The following is a 20,334-nucleotide window of genomic DNA, read 5'->3' on the forward strand; positions in this document are numbered from 1 at the left end:
TTGCAGCTATATTTAAAAGATTGTGATTGCAGTGATACTTGATGTTAACCCATTACTTGCGTCAACAAGTCTTAGTATTGATGTTCTTTGTGGGTATACTTTTAGATGTGTCTTGTATAATTATGGTGTTGAATTCCTCCCAGTTTAAAAATGATCATAAGTACACTTTTTGGCTACATTTAAAATTGGATGCTCACTGAGTGCCCCCAGCGAGCAGCAGTGCTCTTCAAAAGGAGTTTATTGGCAAAGGAGGTTGACAGCAAACCACTCAAGTTTAGCCTGGACCTCAGTGTAGAGGACAGAGAGAGGGCCATAGTCTGCTTTTACAAGGCCAACACCACAAACTGGGCTAGACCTCTTCGGTGCTGGCTGGAAGGTAGAATGTCCCTTTTGAAAACAGACCTATTCGCAAAAGGTCGACCTCCCACTATCGTGTGTATACATACACAAAAGCATTTGAACTTTTGTAGCTTATATACTCAAACCATTTATCGCAATATCAATATGAAATTAGGAATCTACAGCACCTTTTTTAACAACACTTTCATTGAATTCGATGGGTCAACTTTTCATATGTCAACAATGGCTCTCTTTACACCATACGTTTTCATAGCTTTAACAGTATTATTTAAGTTTAAAGATATTTACCTTATCATGAAAAAGATCTGAGGGGGCTAGCATCTGGCCAGAACCAGATATTATGTAATATAGATTGATTTAAATACAACATTATGACCGTCACATATACGTACATATCTATTTATTTCTATCATAATCTACCTAACTCACAGGGATGCTGACATTGGTGAAGGTGTGAACCGTCATGTCCTAATCCTAACTGTTCAGACTCTCCAAAATGGCTTCCATGTGAACTGTGGTATGTGGCCCAATAATCAAAGTTTCCGTCATCTGGCAAGTCCTTTTATGTTAAGTGCTTAATGCTGTTTTTATCTCCCGTACTGTATCTCCATGATTGTTTTACTCAGGTAATGGAGATGTAACTATTATTTTTGAAGGTCAGCAAGACCACTTAGTGCCCTGTGCTTCTCAACTTCTTCTGGATAGTGACCTTTTCCTCATGGCTGGGAGGATTCTGGGACATTCCTTCCTTCATGGTTTTGGTCTTGATGGACCGCAGCCTTCTGCCGGAGGGGAGTAGCAGGGAGTGTCCAGGGTGGGAGGGGTCGGCCACAATCTTCCTCGCTCGCCTCAGGGTCCTCGAGGTGTGCAGATCCTCGAGGGAAGGCAGATTACAAACATTGTTTAGTTATTTTATGGTCCAGGTTAACTGATTTTTGAAACAATAAGATTCCGTCTGTTGGATCGGACCAATATATCTCACCCACTGACAGGGTCCGTGACAATGAAATTATCAATGTAATTCATGTCACATGATAATGGTCATTATGTTATGGCTGGTCGGTGTATTCATCCAATGCGTAAAGAGCACATTTAAACTGCACATTGAGCGGTAATTAAGTGACTTGGTTGTTTAGAGCTGGAGGGTCAAGCAGATCTCAGCGAGGAAGAACAGAGCGCTGTAAAGGAGTTGGCGGAGAGCTGACTCTTCCACTGCCTTCTACAGCATGCGGTACGCTACATATCCAGCCAGATTTAAACAGAGGCAGAATTTATCTTTCTATCCAAAAAAACATGTACAGATCTTAAAGTGGTAATTGACTGGGTTTTTGGGTATTTCACACTGTTCCTTAAGGTCTCCGAATAGGGTATGTAACATTGGTTGGGCTAAACATTTCCCGAGTGCTGTGGAGGTGGAGATTTGAAATAAAAACGTACAAATAAATCTATTGTGTCGACACAACACTGTTTTGAACAGATTGACTAGATATCATTTGAAATGATTACGTTGGTTGTTTCCACTTCTGTTGTCGAAGCAAACAGGATCGTCTTAGGTGGGTAATGTTAGCACTACTGCTTAGCAAACAAACTATCGTGATTCAACTCAGCTTCAGTTAGCTCTAGCTGTCATGCTGAAAAATAGAACTGGACAAACATGCATTTTGAATTGTAGATTTACATCTACAATTCAAGTTATTTATTTGGATGAAACAGTCAGGGACATGAAATAACGGTTGCCCTATTGCCAATAAACTAGGCACATTCATCACACATTCTACATATGCTGGATGATGGCTGCCTCGGGTTGCTAGGTGCGCCCTGTTTTTACCATCTGGTACGCTGCTGCTAAGGACAAGAGCAGGCTGCAGTGTATCATCCCCTCCGCTGCAATCTGCCTCCCCTCGAGGACCTGCACACCTCGAGGACCCTGAGGCAAGCGAAGAACATTGTGGCCGACTCCTCCCACCCTGGACACTACGTTCAGTCACTCCCCTCCGGCAGAAGGCTGCGGTCCATCAGGACCAAAAACTCAAGCCTCAGAAACAGTTTCTTCCCTTCCGCTGTTGGCCTCCTCAACAAGGCCAAGAGTTCACACTGACTTTAATGACTTCATGTCTTAAAACAAGTTGCATTTTGCACTACTTACAAACTGTATCTGTTCCATTTGTATCTTCTGTAATATTTTTATTTTATATTGTAAATTACGGCAACTTATTGTATATTTTATTTTAATTATATTCCATTTAGCATTGGTAGTTTATGTACCCTTAGTATAGTTAGACCACATTCAAATTTAAGATTCCTATATGTTTATTGTATGCACCTTCTTGCCAAAGCAAATTCCTTGTCTGTGCAAACTTTAATGGCAAATACATCCCTTTCTGATTCTGATACAGGAGACGTTAGCATTGCTAATAGGCTAACTGTTAGCGACAAAATCATACTTACAGCTTGCGTTTCTGATAAGCATACGGTTGGAACAGCCCCTATTTTCAGCAACAGTGGCTTAGCAAATCCTTCAAGGTTTTCATTCAAAACTGTCTTTGGTGAAATGGTTTGAGCGTCAAACTTCACAGGGATCTTCTCATAGAAAAACATCAGCCATGCCCGTAGAACAGGGGTGGGGAACGTCCGGCCCATTTGGTCCGGCCCGCCATGGCACTGCAGGAACCATATTTGGGGTGTGCTTGCCTTCGGCTAGCACAAACCATTGTAATCTCACATATATATTATTATTATTCCCAGCTAACAGCTACGTTGCCCTTACTTTGCCGCAACGTCACTCGTTGACCAAACTTACGTTGCCGCAACGTCTTTTGCAACGTTGCGGCAACGTGGAAAGTGAAAGACACCATGAGGTAACGGCAACATCACCAAATCACGTTGCATCTTTCCTGGACCAGCAGTTAATCTTTCTTTGCTAAAGGACTCCTGATACATTGCCATACAATTTCTTGCTAACGTCTTTGTAATGTTTTTAAAGCTTTTTAATTGTCTCTTAAAGAAATTATGTTTGGCTTCATAACGCATGCACCACATGTGCAAAATTGGTCCGACAGTCCTTATAATTTGAGGGTAATGTATAATAAAGTGATGCTTTGGCAAGAGGTTGATTGTAGGAAATAACTGCTTGAAGAGCCGATGATGATTAATAATTAAATGTTTGAGATAAATGGTCATGCCATCTGACAGAACTGGTGAAAATACAATGTTAACAATCTGTAGAAGTAAAAGCAGAAGAAGCCAGTACTTGTCACCTGTCTCTATTAAATCACCAAAAAGCAAAGGCATATTGGGCAATAAGCACCAAGACTATATGGCATTCAACCCTAAATCATTACTTCCATTAAACAACTTAACTCTTGGCGGACGGTTTCGCTGCTGATTGTAACCATAGTCAAAAGCATGTATTCTACCAGCCAGTTGTTCAGCATTTAGAAAATTCTCCTGAATGTACTGCAGAACAAGTTTCGCTTCAAACTGAGCAACACCCTCTAAAATATCATGCATGATATCTACAGAAAAATTGTTGGCTGTGTTGAAATACTGAAGAGAATTTAACAGACAACTGCGTTTCACACCATATACATGAGGTAGCGTAGGATCCGTTTGTATAGTTTGACAGTGTTGTGCATGCATATCAACAGTTCTTAGTACAACTTCTGGGTCATCTTCACAAAACACAGTTTGAAAACCATGTTTCTCAAGGAGACAGAAACGACAGCAATATCGAGCCGAAAATGACTCCACAAACCCAAAAAGACCATGCAAACCAAGATTGTCCCCAGTGACCTGAACTATGGTACCATGAATCAAATGTTCAAACATAGAAATTTTGAGTCCTTCTGTCTCGAGTACTTTCAGATCATTGACAAGTGGCTAAAGTATCAAATCAAAACCATAACACTTGATGTCCTGTGCATGGAAAAGTGCACCCAAATGAATATTTATCAAAGAGGAATTAAAGATTGGCGGGAAATTCCTTAACGTAAAATATATAGCACCTAATTTATGTAAACCCTTTTTAGAACCCAATGGATTTGCAGTTTCAAAATCATTGTAAAACAGTTGAATTTGTAAGCATCTTTTTTAATAGAAAATAGGGGACTTTCTTTAAGATCAGTGGCATCTCTCAAGTCTATATATACACCTTCCTTGGAGATGTGCCTGGGCTTTACCATGTCTGGAAGTTCAGGGTTTTGAAAAATTGTCTTCAATGTTTCCAAAATGGGAACACATGCAAACTTATCAGTTACAACGACCTGGTCATATGTCCCAGTAGTTTTGTTTCTTCGGCTGTCAAATCTTGTTCCTAGCACTTTTTCAACAGGCTCAACATTTCCCTATTTCTGTTTAAAGTGTTTGTTTTGTTTAACTTCTGAATTCAAAGCTGTGAATGGGTTTTCCAACTTTTGGAATGATTGTTCTATTCTGTTCTTATTTTCCTTGTCCTCTGTAGATAAGCACCATAAAGCTGCATCTTTAGCCTGACAATGTATCTCGGAAACCACTTCTTCCATGGACGAAACAAAACAATTTACAGTAGACTGACTTAATCCTGCTGCCTTGAGTTGTGCAACAGCACTGGCGCACATGTCTAGAGTGCTTCTATTTGACCTTTTTGACAGTTCCGATGTTTCGGCTGTATCATCCACATCAGATGTGGTGGCTGTCACGTATGCATTATCTGACACTGCCTCTCCTGTACTGCATGAATTTACATCAGTGTCAAACTGCTGGTCTATATACTCATAGTGTTTGGTGTTCAAATGTTTCCTAAAACCAGAAAAAGTACCAAACACAGAGCTACATCCAGACTGAACACATTTAAGACCGAGATTTTTTCCAGGTAAGTAACCGTGAACTAATCATAAATGTCTAACAAGCATATTTGAACAAGTTAACTCAGCCTGACAAACAAAACACTTCACGGTGGAGAAACTTCAAGCACTAATGAAGCAACCTCGCCCTAACTTCAGCAACACGAGGACTCTCCTTGACTTTCCCAAAATCAATATTGTAAACGGTTGTCTGGATGAACGTGTACATGTTGTGGAGCATGGTGTTGTATGATGTGCCAAACACAAAATGGGCCTTAAAGATTTCATCAAAAGCACCCAGAGAAGAGGTTGACCTGCAAGGCATGGCATTTTTGTCAAGAATGATGAAGAACTGGTGGATTGCATTCTTCCTAACGCCAACAGCCAGGAGATAGGGTTGAGTGCTTGTAGTGATGGCATCGAGATGCTCTTGGATGCTTGTTCCAGTCTGAGAAGACAAACACACATGGGAAAGATTATTAGAATTACATGGTTGTAGTATCATCAAAACAGTGTATACTAAATTAAGAAAAAATACCAACCTTCTTGAAGATCACAAGATGTTTCTCTGCGTGTTGCCGACACCTTTCCAGTTTTTTTCCGACCTTGAGCATAGGGAGGAATTAGGTGTAACAGCAGCAAAAGCGATGAGAGGTCACTGTCCCAACCTGTAAAATAAGTTTGATGTTAACACACTTGGACCATCAACATAATTAAGTCCATCTGTAATGTAAACAAGACATCAAGTTGTAGGTATTATGTATATCAGGGATGTTCAATCCTGGTCCTCGAGAGCCCCTGTCCTGCATGTTTTAGATGTTTCCCTACTCGAGCACACCTGATTCAAATCAATGGGTTGTTATCAAGCTCTTTGGAAGCCGGGTAATGACCATTCATTTGAATCAGGTGTGCTGGAGCAGGGAAACATCTAAAACATGCAGGACAGGGGCTCTCGAGGACCAGGAATGAGCACCCCCGATGTAGATTACACATGATACATATTGGTATATTACAAGTCTTTCAGTGCATTACAACATGAACAGTATGTTTAAAAGCAGCTTGCCAGAGTCAACATCCACTTCTGTGCCATCCTCAGAAGCATCAGCTGCCATCAGGAGTTCTTCAAGCTCACTGGTGGATGGAAGCTTTCTACATTGTTGGATGATCTTCTTCTTGTATGTGGTCGTCCACCGCTCCAGAAGCTTGTCTGATACACCCTCTCCAAACATCAGAACAAAATCCTGTTCAACCTGGATTGGGGTGACAATTTCAGGATTTCACAGTCACAGTTAGTAGTTTGAGGATCACTAAAATGCATATCTACTGTAAAAAATAAAGTCCAAATAACGACAGAATACTACCAAGCCTTTGACGTCTTTGAAACGTGGAAAGTCAGACAGTATGTTGCTTGACTGCAGGGGGTTGCGAACCATGTTGCGGCGATAGTCAAATGTCAACTTCATCTTGTTCTTCACGATGTCCTCGTCAGCTGAATGTCTCATCAGTGACATTGCTTCCTTGCACTCATCTTCACTCAGGCCAGCGTCTGGAACGAATTGGGTCTCTCGTCTGACAGTTGGTCCTCCAGACTTTTCTTCACCAGATGTTCCTTCCGCTGATGATAAACAATATGGGAAAATATATTTTCAATACGGACGACAACCATGTACATTTAAAAACACAAATAACTTGGATTCTTACTTACTTAGAATATATTTTTTGTTCATTATTGAGAAACATTATGTGCAACAAAGACAATAACTGATTTTGTGATTTATCTTTTTTTTTTTTTTTTTTTTTTTACAAATTTGCTATATTAGTTACCTTCAAATGATAATCTTCTGTTTTTAGCAGAGCATCTCTGAATAGTTTTAATCCTCCAGGCGAAGTACCCAGTGCCACTCTCAGCATCATAATAATGCTCCTAGGAGGGGGAAAGGATAACAAAAACAGACGCTTCATAAAAACATTTAAAAGGGAAAGACACCATGCTCTGGTAGGATTCAAAATCTATCAATGTAGCATTTAACGTTACCACAACCATCACTGTGTTCAACTCACGTAGCCTTTCTTAGAGTAGGGGTCCCGAAGGTAGGGGAATAACGTCACAATTCCGTTGGCATACATTTCTTTTACCTGTCTGGGTGGTGACGTACTGCAAGAATGAAGAAATGATTTCTCAGTCAGATTCCCTGAATTTAATTTAGATTCCAAATTTATCTAAGAGCTTGACAGAGAACACAATGGCCAACTGAAAATAATTAGTTAATTACCCATTCTTCTCTGTCATGTCAGCTGCCAGCATGTTCACCATCTTCCTTCTGGTTTCATCCACCAAGGACTTGGTTCGATTCTATTCATTCAAAATGCGTTCTCCACCAGGTTTCTCGGTAAGAATGGATTCCACCAACTTAAAACACAATGTAAAACAGTTCAGCATGTTAGAATCCACTGCAACTCAAAGTTAACTTAAATGCTGGCAAATTTATTTTTTGGGGAATGGATTTCAAAGTGTCAGAAGAAAATTTGCACTTGATTGTTAACTCTTACTTGCTTAGCTTCTTCATCGAGCCTCTGGCGTTTTCTGGAGGGGCTAACTGAAACAATAACTGTATCCTGTGAGTCGGATGTGCTGAGCGACGATGGTTGTGACTGCTCAGGAGAGTCCACAGCGGAAACTGAGTCCAACCATGATTGGAGAAGCAGGATGAAGAAAAAACATTATACACTGTCTAATGAACAGATGCTTGACATGACAAATAATCAACTTTTCCATTAAATAGGCTGATATAGATTACACATTTAGCTTAAACAAACCTGTGTCATATTTGATCGCCATATGAGGGATCCTTTACTATTTCCTTTACTATTTCTTCAAAAACATCTTCATCCAACTCAGTCCCTGAACTGTCAAACACTTTAACCCCTTCTGTCACAACTGGGACACCGAATTTAGCAAATGCTAGGAAACAGGCACAAAGGTTTGGGTAAACAGAAAAGGTAATTATATCAAATAATTTAATCTACTCCTCACTAACATTCCCTGAATTTGGAATACTACCAATTCCACAATGTACATTTCTTACCTGCAATCAAAAACTCAGTCAGATTTGGCTCTGCTATTCTAATAAATCTTTGGACACCACCAAGTTTTGCTTTAAGCAGCATGCTCCCTGCAGAGATTTTCAGGACATAATTTCTCATAGTTAAAAGATCAAACGTTCATTACTAAAATTAACAAAACATTTAATATATAACAATGTCATGCACATTATCTGTTAATTGTGCTTTGCAAAAACAGCCAGCAAGTTTAATTAATTAGAGGTAGAGTACATCTTCTAGTTAGTTGAGCTAATCCTTCTTAAATTATTGAGTTTAGCCAGCTCCATACAATTGCAGTCTACTTACTATTTTACTGGAATCTATGGACTTTATAATGAATAGTATTCATTGAATACAACACAAAACCCCTCCATATTATTTAACATCACGTTCTAACTTGTAGGAAATTCTTCTCTAGTTTGACTCACTAACTAGTTAGCCTTATTGCTAGCTTGTTGCTCATTTAAGCAAGCGATAAACTCGGTTACCTCAGCCCTCTGAAATGCAGTATTTTAAAATACTAAAAAAGTGTAACTATGGTGAACAACTATATAAGGTTTTTCAAAATGCTGCTTTTGTTGCTGAATAATTGGTTAAATAAGTGATTAGGACAAATTCGACCAACAGTCTTGAAGAAAAATTGCTCCTTAAAATTGGATTGCACGCGCAGGGATAACTACTAGTAGCCAAGCTAGCTAGTTAAGCCAACTCCCCGCCCATTAAGTTTGAGCTATTTTACTGGAATCTATGAACGTTACGAAGAATACGACACTATCACCCCCACATTATATTAAAGAAAACTTTAACATTACCTCTTGTTGCCATTGACACGTCTGACATTGGCTAGCGTTGTTACTACAGTAGTTCAGTACAACAGAACGGCTAGCTAGCTATCTCTAGCTATGTTGCTCGCACATTTTGAGCTAGCCATCCACTCGGCTAACTCAGTCTAAGCCTTTGAAATACGGTATTTTAAGACAAAGAAACAGCTGGATTGTATGGTGAACAGCAATGTAAAGTTATTCTAAAATTATGCTTCTGTCGAAATGCCAAATAATTGGTTGAATTGTGAAAAACTTACCTCAGTCACTCGCAGTCACTAGATGGACGTTAGAATGATGGCGCCGTGGAAATTTTGATCCGTTGGAAGAAGGAGCCTTCAAGAAGGCGGCTGGGCGGGGCTTTCCAAAGTGCTTCTTACTCTACTAGTTTAACTATGAACATTTTCACCAACATTGTGGGACATATTACTCAAGCTGTTGTTGAAATAACTCTGAAAGAGTACTTTGACTCTGCATATTTTACACTGAGGAATTTACTGTGCAGTGGACTATATGTTATGAGAACAATGGCCAGTCCATTTTCATCAGGCCCACAACACCGTCCAGACATTTTTGTACATTTGATGGCATGGCTTTTTTGACCATGAGTCTCTGTGTGGTGTTGTTTGTGTTCCAGGTGCCCCCAGTCTCATCTCTCCTCTTGCGTTGAAAATCATGCAGAATTGTTGTCGGACATTTGTCGTCTTTCAGCATTACGCCATCTAGCTTGGAGGGATTCATCTTCTCTGGGTAGTGTTTTGTTAGCTCTGCCCATATTAGGTTGCGGTGACCTCCGAAACCTACGCTGTCTACTTGATTTCCAGTCACCACTCTTGGCAAATGTGCACTATGGAAAACTTCATCTGTTATCTGTTTTCCGGCCGTGTGCAGGGCCTTTATGTCTCCCAGAGCCAATGTCACCCCTGCTGTGCTCTCTGCCAGTGCTGTTATCCATTTGTTAGCTCCATCAGTGAGCGTAGGCAGCCGTCCTGCCAGGCCGCTCATGTCCATGAATGACCACAGTACGTACAAGGGATCTTGTCCGGTTCCTTTCACACTAGGGGGCTTTGCGGGAATGGATTGGTTGGATTCTCTGCTCCTATTTCTTCTGGGTAGCCGCTTAGGCTGGATCTTCTCCCCAGCCTTCCGCCATCCCTCACCCATTGCTGTGTTCGTTCTTCTCCTGTTGTTACTTTCCGTTTAAAGCCTCCTCCACCTCCATTGTCTTGTGGAGTTAGCATGCCGTTCAGACTTATTTGCATTACCCCCCTACTGCTGGGATGTTGCCATGCATTGTGGGGGTCCTCGTTTGGTTGAAATTCAGGCGTTAACCTGGGAGTTGATGTCTTACAGACGTGGACAAAATTGTTGGTACCCCTCAGTCAATGAAAGAAAAACTCACAATTTTCACAGAAAACTTTAATCTGACAAAAGTAATAATAAATAAAAATTCTATGAATGTTAACCAATGAAAGTCAGACATTGCTTTTTAACCATGCTTCAACAGAATTATTTAAAAAAATAAACTCATGGAACAGGCCTAGACAAAAATGATGGTACCCCTAACTTAATATTTTGTTGCACAACCTTTTGAGGCAATCACTGCAATCAGACGATTCCTGTAACTGTCAATGAGACTTCTGCACCTCTCAGCAGGTATTTTGGCCCACTCCTCATGAGCAAACTGCTCCAGTTGTTTCCGGTTTGAAGGGTGTCTTTTCCAGACTGCATGTTTCAGCTCCTTCCAAAGATGCTCAATGGGATTGAGGTCAGGGCTCATAGAAGGCCACTTTAGAATGGTCCAATGTTTTCCTCTTAGCAATTCTTGGGTGTTTTTAGCTGTATGTTTTGGGTCATTGTCCTGTTGCAAGACCCATGACCTGCGACTGAGACCAAGCTTTCTGACACTGGCCAGCACATTTCTCTCTAGAATCCCTTGATAGTCTTCAGATTTCATTGTACCCTGCACAGATTCAAGACACCCTGTGCCAGATGCAGCAAAGCAGCCCGAGAACATAACAGAGCCTCCTCCATATTTCACAGTAGGGACAGTGTTCTGTGGGTTGATATGCTTCATTTTTCCTTCTGTGAACATAGAGCTGATGGGCCTTGGCAAAAAGTTCAATTTTTGTCTCATCTGTCCATAGGACATTCTCCCAGAAGCTTTGTGGCTTGTCAACATGTAGTTTGGCATATTCCAGTCTAGCTTTTTTATGATTTGTTTTCAACAATGGTGTCCTCCTTGGTCGTCTCCCATGTAGTCCACTTTGGCTCAAACAACGACGGATGGTGCGATCTGACACTGATGTTCCTTGAGCATGAAGTTCACCTTGGATCTCTTTTGAAGTCTTTCTGGGCTCTTTTGTTACCATTCGGATTATCCGTCTCTTTGATTTTTCATCAATTTTCCTCCTGCGGCCACGTCCAGGGGGGTTGGCTACAGTCCCATGGATCTTAAATTTCTGAATAATATGTGCAACTGTAGTCACAGGAACATCTAGCTGCTTGGAGATGGTCTTATAGCCTTTACCTTTATCATGCTTGTCTATAATTTTCTTTCTAATCTCCTGAGACAACTCTTTCCTTCGCTTCCTCTGGTCCATGTTGAGTGTGGTGCAGACCATGTCACCAGACAACACAGTGACTACCTGGAAGCCTATATATAGGCCCACTGACTGATTACAAGATTGTAGACACATGTGATGCTAATTAGTGGACACAACTTGAATTAACATGTCCCTTTGGTCACGTTATTTCAGTCTTTTATAGGGGTACCATCATTTTTGTCTAGGCCTGTTCCATGAGTTTATTTTTTTAAATAATTCGGTTGAAGCATGGTTGAAAAGCAATGTCTGACTTTCATTTGTTAACATTCATAGAATTTTTATTTATTATTACTTTTGTCAGATAAACGTTTTTTCTGTGACCATTGTGAGTTTTTCTTTCATTGACCGAGGGGTACCAACAATTTTGTCCACGTCTGTATCTCTGTGGTTTTTTAATTTGATTGATAGGTTGCGTATTTCACTCTCCATTCTGTGTATTGACTCCTCCCTGTCTTGGCATTTTTGTTTGCCTCACTCTTTCAGTGATTGATCTCTGTTTTTTTGTTTTGGGCGTGCCCCAAATGACTGATCTGATTGCATTGAAGGTGTTCCGTCAGTGTACTCGCACTCCATTTTTCTGGAGTCTTGATGGTCATGCTGTTTTTACTTTGTCCACTCTTCTTCGGTGGAGTCTTTGATCAGTTTGTCAGCCAAGGCTGCCGATTCTGCTTTTCCTGCAGCTTTCTTCTGGTATTCCAGTCTATCTAGACAGTCTTGTGATTGTCCACTGCTGCATGTTGAATTATTGTCTTCTTGTCCCATGCCAGTCTCGAACAGGCTCTCGTCTGATATCTCTGCTATTCTGTGCCCAGAATAGATTTCTGGTACTTTGTCAAGGGTGAAAGTGAAATCTCCTTTTAATTATCCTTTCACTTTCTCTCCCTAAGGGTCAGTGTTCAGGAGTGGATATTGTCCCACTCTGAATCGGTTTTTACTGTCCAAATATGGAGGTGGCTCCACAGGCCATGTTGGTGGAGTGGGGCTCTGTCTCTGAACTTCCTCTGTTCCTGTCGTTGTGCAGTTTCTTTCCTTGTCTTCTCTGTTCCTTCGTACCGTATTTTCCCCACTGTTCTGGTCACTTGTCGTCTATATCCTTCTCTTCTAAACCAATTCAATACTTCTCTTTCCCTAGTTTTCTTGCCCAATCTCCTGTCGCTGTGGTCTTCATATTTATGGTGTTTTATATTGTTCTCCATCTCATCACAGCACAGCAAATTAAAGGATCCTTCTTTCAGCCACAGTGAATTTCGAGCATGCCATTTTTTCATAAACCGTTGAATTAACTTTTTATCGTTTGGGTGGCGTCGTATAATTAGCTCCATTGGAACTCTCACCAGGCCATCCATAGCCCTCCCACTATCTTTCCTGTGAATGATCCCCATGTAAATTTGTTGTGCACTGTTGACCAAAGACCTGGAAAACTCCAGTTGTCCGTTTCCCTGATATAAAAAAAAAAAACTCCACTAAATAGCTAATTAGTTGTCCCAGTTAGTTTATTGAAGCCAGGCCTGGGGTCTTACACCAGCCTTTCTTTTATTGTTTCTTGGAGGTCTGGGTGTTTTTATCCCACCTTCCTACATTCACTTAACCCACTGGAAACTACGGTAATACTCAGCGATGGATGTGTGGCTGGCCTGTCCCGTACTGCTGTGGTCTGCCTTACGGGCCCTTTTAAACAAAAGTCACCAGAATAGAGGCTACTGCAGTCTGTTCCAAACTCTGGGCCAGACCTGTAGAATCAAACCAATTATATATGCTTGTTGCCAAGACACGCCAAGGAAAAGTAATCTTTTGGGGCTGTATTAGTGATTTGGTGATCTGCCAAATTTTCAGTTTATCAGCTGAAAAGTCTCAGCTTTCCTGAATATGTGTGTGCATTTGTATTAATTTACATTTAGTCATTTAGCAGACGCTCTTATCCAGAGCGACTTAAAGTAAGTACAGGAACATTCCCCCCGAGGCAAGTAGGGTGAAGTTTTATCACTCTAATTCAGTATATACATTTATTAAATGTCACACAAATTGTTGTCTTCAAACTGGATGTCTCAGGTTTCAAAAATGTTCAAAAATAGTTTTGTTTTAGCTTATGAACAATGCTTTGCACAAACTTTGCCTCTGATGCCTCTTTCCCAAGCTCATAAAAAAATTCCTTCCTTCATTATCTATTCGTAGCTCCGTACATCAAACACTACTCAATGATGGCAACAAAAGGCAAAAAGGCACAGAGAGAGAGCGCAAGTGAGGATGTGTGCGTTGTGAGAATGGGGTGTGTGTAGATGTGTGGAGTGGGGAGAGAGAGAGCTGGTAGTGTGTGTATGTATGTGCGTGCGTGTGTGTGTGGGAGAGGTTATAGGACTGTATGTATGTGTGTGTAAGAGGAGAGTGGGGAGAGAGAGAGCTGCTAGTATGTGCGTGCGTGTGTGTGTGTGTGTGTGTGTGTGTAGGAGAGGTTATAGGACTGTGTGTGTGTGTGCGTGTGTGTATGTGTGTGTAAGAGGAGTGAAGAGAGAGCTGGTAGTGTGTGTGTGTGTATAGGAGTTAGGAGTGAGGAGAAGGGAGTAAATGTGTGTGTAGATGTGTGGTGTGAGAATGGGGGGATGTGTATGCGCACGTGTGTGTGTGTGTATAGGAGAGAGGAGGGGAGAGAGGAGGGGATAGGTTCGGAGTGAGGAGAAGGGAGTAAATGTGTGTGTGTGTGTGTGTAGAGGGTGTGTGTAGATGTGTGGTGTGAGAATGGGGGGATGTGTATGCGCGCGTGTGTGTGTATAGGAGAGAGGAGGGGAGAGAGGAGGGGAGAAAGGAGATAGGAGTGAGGAGAGGAGAGAGGAAGGATCTCAACTTAGCTAGGGAGAGTAAGATGGGCATGGCCACACGGTTGGTGGCAAGTGAAAGTGAGAGAAAGAAGGAGGGGGAAATCGGAGCAGTCTGCGCGCAAAGATCAAAATTTACACAGATGGCAGCTGAAGCCGAAGCTCAGATAATCTCCCCACACAACTGTATCTATGTGTCTCCCAGCTTAGAACTCTCAAACTCATGAAACACTGAAACAGAGCTTTCCGCCGGGTCTCCCACAGCAACTTGTCCGTCCTTTATCTATAACTTTTATGGTGTGTCTGTCGGGGGCAGAGTAGAGTTTTTTCTGCCGATTTTTCAGACCTTTCTTCTCGATCCAACTCTGTCTCCCAACCAGTGTGTCGCGGCACGTATGCCCTCCCCACGCTGCACAGACCAACTTCACAGATACACCGAGATTCACCGGCCTTTCTCTAAAATATACTTTTTCGGGTTTAGGGAGAATCTGTTACAACCCATGGGGCGACTGGCGGTTTTAAACTATTTCATATACTTTTGGGTTGGACACATACACTTGGAAAAAAATATATCAGCCTATTTTCTACGTTTCCCGATATATACAACGCTAAAGTATCTCTCCAATAGGAAATATACTGTACAGTACAAATACAACTTTTATTTTAGCTCTCTAAGTCTTCAAATGCTCTTTGGTTTGCCGTTATTTTAAAACGAAATAAGATTACTAAATCCTTACGAAATATCAGGGATTATTAGCCAATATTTAAACCACTTTACATACATCTATTCTTTAGTCAGTTCACCCGCTGCCCCGTCCAAGAAGACGGTCAGCGTCTGTCTACCGGCCGTTTCTCTCTCGGGGAGCCACCGCTGCTCCGAGTCTCTCTCGCCTGCTCCACTCGGTTATCTCACAGACAACTAGATAGGGTGTGCTTGCTTGCGTCGGTTGCAGAGGGGTCCGTTTTTTAATGAAATTTTTACAACTGATTTCTGTATATTTTATATAAAAAATGCATAGCCTACTTATTATTTATAAAGATGACATAGATTTAAAACAGTGGCGATTTCTGTAAGAGAAGTGAAGCAAGGGAAGCTCAGCTTCCTCTGACATAAAAAAAAATTAATGGTCAAATATTTACTATTGTGTTAACATTTTAAATGTGTTAGAACACATTCATATCGAAGACGAGTTTGTTCAGAATTATCTACATATATTAGCAGCTTGACTAACTGATTTCCTACTCATACATTCCCGTAGCGCCACAGTCATTTCCCTGTTGAAGCTCAGCTTACATGGACTTTAATGGGTTTGCTTTGAACTGTTTTTTTCAGTGTTTCGAAACTATACGGTCATTGGATAAATGCTGCGATTATGTACCGCCCTGGACACTTGCCGTCTCTGGGGGTGAATGAAGGAGTGGGCTGGCCTGGACGCTGGGCTTCCGTGTGATGATTGGAGGGTCTGTCGAAAGACTGCGCCTCCTTTTGATTGACAACGATTTTGTACTATAAAAAGGCGAGCACAGGTCCCTTCGCGGATTTTGCAAGTGTAGTCAAAAGACAAATTGCTGCAACCTATTTCTTGGTATTTGCTTGGCAAAATTGCTAGCCAATTTTCATCATATATTTCATTCACTACATTCCTTGTTTCAGTTTAACCTAATTCCCACATTTCCTCCTTCAAGATTAATATTGTTTTGTTAGATTGTTTGTTCATTCATTCATATAGTAGGCTATGCTAGAGATGTAGGGGTGAACTAGCCAGTGAAGTAGCCAAATAAATTGAAACATTTTATGACGTAGGCCGAAAATTAGGTTTCCCCTCTTTGAAAGACCAGCAGCCGCCTTTGTTTTTTTTTTTTTGCTCATTTACCACTCAAAAGAAAAAAAAAAAAAAAGAGTGGAGAGTAGAATGAAATAGTTGTCTTCTCATTTCCCCTGCAAGGGAAATGGTAATCAGCAGCCTAATAGTTGAATTAAAACGAATACATTTGGCAAACCGGTGTAAAAATTGACCTGATCTCTATGACTTAAACGTCATTTACAGTTTTTCCCATATTGTGATATTTTCAGGCATTTAGCCTACTCATATTGCATTCATTCATTAATAAAGAACCCCCTTTGAAGCTTATTCTAACAACAATGTTACCGGCAGGAGCTTTCTCAGATGGAATCGCAATTCAAATAGTACCGTCTGCTAAGTAAGGGATATCCCACTTATTACACGGCGACTTGCCAACAAAATTACTCAACACAGTGTCTTTTTACAATTTATTTGTTACTATTCGTAGTGTTGATCAGCAGAGAAATAATTCACCAAAGACGTTGAACTTCATAGACGTTGAACATTCTTTAGGCTTCAGATCAGCTGACGTCGCTAAGCAACGGAGTACGCTGGGGTTGAAAAGTGACCGGACTACTTGCGGAGTGGTACGAAAGACGTGAATCAGAAGCAAAAACGCCACTTTCCTTGACAGCGGTCAAATATGCATAGCGACGGTCAAATATGAGAAAATTGTTCACCGCAGAACGTTGGGAAGCCCCATTTAAGTGAATGGAGCATTCTACAGCATTAAGAACAGCCGTGTATAATCAAGCAATAAGGTACTCTAGGCAGTACATTAGCGTCAATAATGTACGGGTTCCAGAGTGTTGTCAGCAAACAAAACGGTGTAAGGCTGGGTGTCAAACTTGCCCCCACCTCTCATATGCTAAAGTCTGGAGTTTCTGGACGGTCTCAACTTGATGGCTCTCACACCCCATTCAAGATTTGGTCTGATTGGTTGTTCTTGTGTATAAAGGGAATTGTAATGCATTGTTCTTTGGATTCTTCGTCTACTGAGACCTTCTCCTCAGTTCTCCCTTGTCCTACTGTCCTACTCCTTGCTCACCTCTTGCTTTCTCTCTGATTTACAATGATCATGGTAGAGTAGGTAAGATTGAAAGCTTTCATATTGTAACATGTTTGCCTTGTAATTGATTTCATACATTTGCAAAGTTATTAAATGCGTATTTCATTTAACCGTACTTTGACCATTCTTGCTCTGATTTAACCCATAGAGTCAAATACCTGGAATTCTATCGGTATTGGTATTATTTGGTTCATGCTAATACACTGTTCAGTTTCCCATCTTCTTTTAAACCATAGGGGAATTAGTTTTGGTTGTTTGGACAATATTTACCCCCCTACAGTTTTGGTGACCCTGACGTGATATGTTTCGAGCAATTCAGTTACAGTTTGGCAAACCGGCGTTTCAAACCATGGTGCGGTGAGTAAGCATTTACAAATGTACATTAATTGTGTTCCACCAGGTTCTGTTGGTAGAAGCCTATTACTAGTTTCTGATATTAGCTCCTGCATGAAATGAACAAAAATGGAATGGGAAACTGAAGTTAACAAATTACTTAACCTATGGGAAGAAGTTAGCGTTAACCGAACGTTATCTGAATTGAGCAAGAAAGACAAGAACGGTCTTAAAATTGAGTTTACGCTAGCTGAAATAATTGAACATTGGCGAACTGTAGGAGTCCATGAAAAGAAAGCAGAAAAGAAACAAACATTGAAGATTACTGTACATTTAATAGGCAAATGTCTTCTCAACTCTGTCCTCAAAGCAGCGACACCTTTTAGTGCCACAAGGCAAGACACCGCTAATAAAAGCAGTGAAGAGACCAGCCATGCTGGCTCACATTCTACTAATGAGTGTTCAGACAAAGAGAGTGGAATTGGTGCGCAAATTCCCAAACCGCGCTCTACAAAGAACTGTCGTGCTCCTGATCCGCCACGCATTGCTGCCATAAAAATGGCGACAGAAGTAAAACCCAAGCCCCAGCAGCCCCATCATATACAGTGTAACTTCTGTAAAAGACAAGGACACACCGAAATGCGATGTTGGGATCTTGGCAGAAATATGCCTATTCCACCCACACGCTTGTTTTATGCTAACAACAAAGTTAGATTTTGTCGTGCTTGTCTAAGAAGTGGTCACACTGAGTCCAAATGTTGGGATCTGGGAAAGGGTAGGCCTCCCCCATTTTTCATGCAGCATAAGCTGAACCTTTACCAAGACAACCAAATCTTAAACTTTTTAACGTGATTGCATGCAATTTCAACTATCTTTTACATTTACTTAATTCAGGTCCAAATTGTGATATTGCTACATTCCTACTGTATTACCCCTGTGTTTAGTCTTTGTTGTAGTTCAAAGATTCGTTGGGGACAGTTTATTTGTTGCTGCTCCAGTTCCTTTAGCTGCATATGCATAGTGCATATGGTTTGTCCATCCATGAGTTCCTATGTTGGTTTGTGTGGATGAGATTTGGGTATTGTGGATCAGTATGTACCTTTGTGTGTTTTATAGAGTTGGTGGTAAATGTTCTAGGTTTTAGCTAAACTCACAATGGTTCCTGACCTGTAAATGTAGATTGGTATAACTTGTATTTTATTTTATTATTGCTGTGTAATTTGTGTTTTGTTTATTTTGGACCCAAGAACGCTTTTGTTTTAATTGCCATTTTCATCTGCTAGATGATATGTTTGTGTACCTCTCATCTATCAAAAGGGAGGACTGTTGTTCACCTATTTTTTCCATTTGAGTTTTAGGACACTGTCTCACTAATTTCCATTTGTATCCAATCCGACTCACTCAGACCCCAGACCACTCCAAACTTTACAATTTTCATTGTTAACCAAGTGCTGTGCTCCAATTGTGTTCTTGTGTTCTTCCAAGTGATCCTCTGAGCAATAGCCATGATCCAAAAGTGATCCTCTGAGCAATAGCCATGACCATTAGAATCTCAATGCTGACCTGTCTGCAATCAAGTTCCTTTTCCTATGGGTGCAGGTTATCACACGATGAACACTGCAGCTTTTGCTGTGCTTTTGTGTCCAAGAGGGAGGATTGTAAGGCTGGGTGTCAAACCTGCCCCCACCTCTCATATGCTAAAGTCTGGAGTTTCTGGACGGTCTCAACTTGATGGCTCTCACACCCCATTCAAGATTTGGTCTGATTGGTTGTTCTTGTGTATAAAGGGAATTGTAATGCATTGTTCTTTGGATTCTTCGTCTCCTGAGACCTTCTCCTCAGTTCTCCCTTGTCCTACTCCTTGCTCACCTCTTGCTTTCTCTCTGATTTACAATGATCATGGTAGAGTAGGTAAGATTGAAAGCTTTCATATTGTAACATGTTTGCCTTGTAATTGATTTCATTCATTTGCAAAGTTATTAAATGCGTATTTCATTTAACCGTACTTTGACCATTCTTGCTCTGATTTAACCCATAGAGTCAAATACCTGGAATTCTATTGGTATTGGTATTATTTGGTTCATGCTAATACATTGTTCAGTTTCCCATCTTCTTTTAAACCATAGGGGAATTCGTTTTGGTTGTTTGGACAATATTTACCCCCCTACAACGGCAAACCCTAGAACCCGCACATCATTGACGATAATGTACTGCCTCGAGTACCTTATTGCTTTTATAATACGGTTACCAGCGAAATTATAAATAGCAAATAAATAGTAAGCTGCCTTTCAGCACAAAATAGTTACAGACAACAAACATTGTGTATCGCATTTCAGTAGCCGAGAGAAAATAGTCCCGTTCGTGTGGTTGTTGCTATGCAACGGACAAACAACATTGTGAACTTCACGTTTGTTAGCCTAGCTAGATCTTGCCCCATTTCATTCATTCTCAATGCTCATTTTATTTTTTATTGTTTGCCTTTAAACTAACGACAATGGGACACTTTCGATAAAATAATATTTAATTTAAATATCAGGCCTAAACATTCTAAATCAATGAAATGTTTTGT

General features: G+C 40.8%; 1 long non-coding RNA gene and 1 pseudogene across 2 annotated transcripts in view; both read right to left on the minus strand.

Moving 5' to 3' along the window:
- Nucleotides 1-220: 220 nt before the first annotated feature.
- LOC146267947 (uncharacterized) overlaps nucleotides 221-20,334 on the minus strand; it is a 31,249-nt gene continuing 11,135 nt past the window's right edge. Inside the window, exon 2 of the long non-coding RNA XR_014768817.1 lies at nucleotides 221-1,234. This is a non-coding gene — a long non-coding RNA (uncharacterized LOC146267947). The remainder of the gene's footprint in view (nucleotides 1,235-20,334) is intronic.
- Nucleotides 4,429-7,519, minus strand: LOC146267948 (uncharacterized; annotated as a pseudogene). Its single transcript, XR_014768807.1, has 7 exons — nucleotides 7,454-7,519; nucleotides 7,242-7,335; nucleotides 7,005-7,104; nucleotides 6,542-6,795; nucleotides 6,244-6,430; nucleotides 5,723-5,848; nucleotides 4,429-5,628 (listed from the first exon to the last, which is right to left on the minus strand). The product of XR_014768807.1 is annotated as an uncharacterized LOC146267948 (transcript).

The sequence above is a fragment of the Hypomesus nipponensis genome, chromosome 11 (assembly GCF_054491055.1).
Source record: "Hypomesus nipponensis isolate SF chromosome 11, ASM5449105v1, whole genome shotgun sequence".
NCBI classification, from domain to species: domain Eukaryota; kingdom Metazoa; phylum Chordata; class Actinopteri; order Osmeriformes; family Osmeridae; genus Hypomesus; species Hypomesus nipponensis.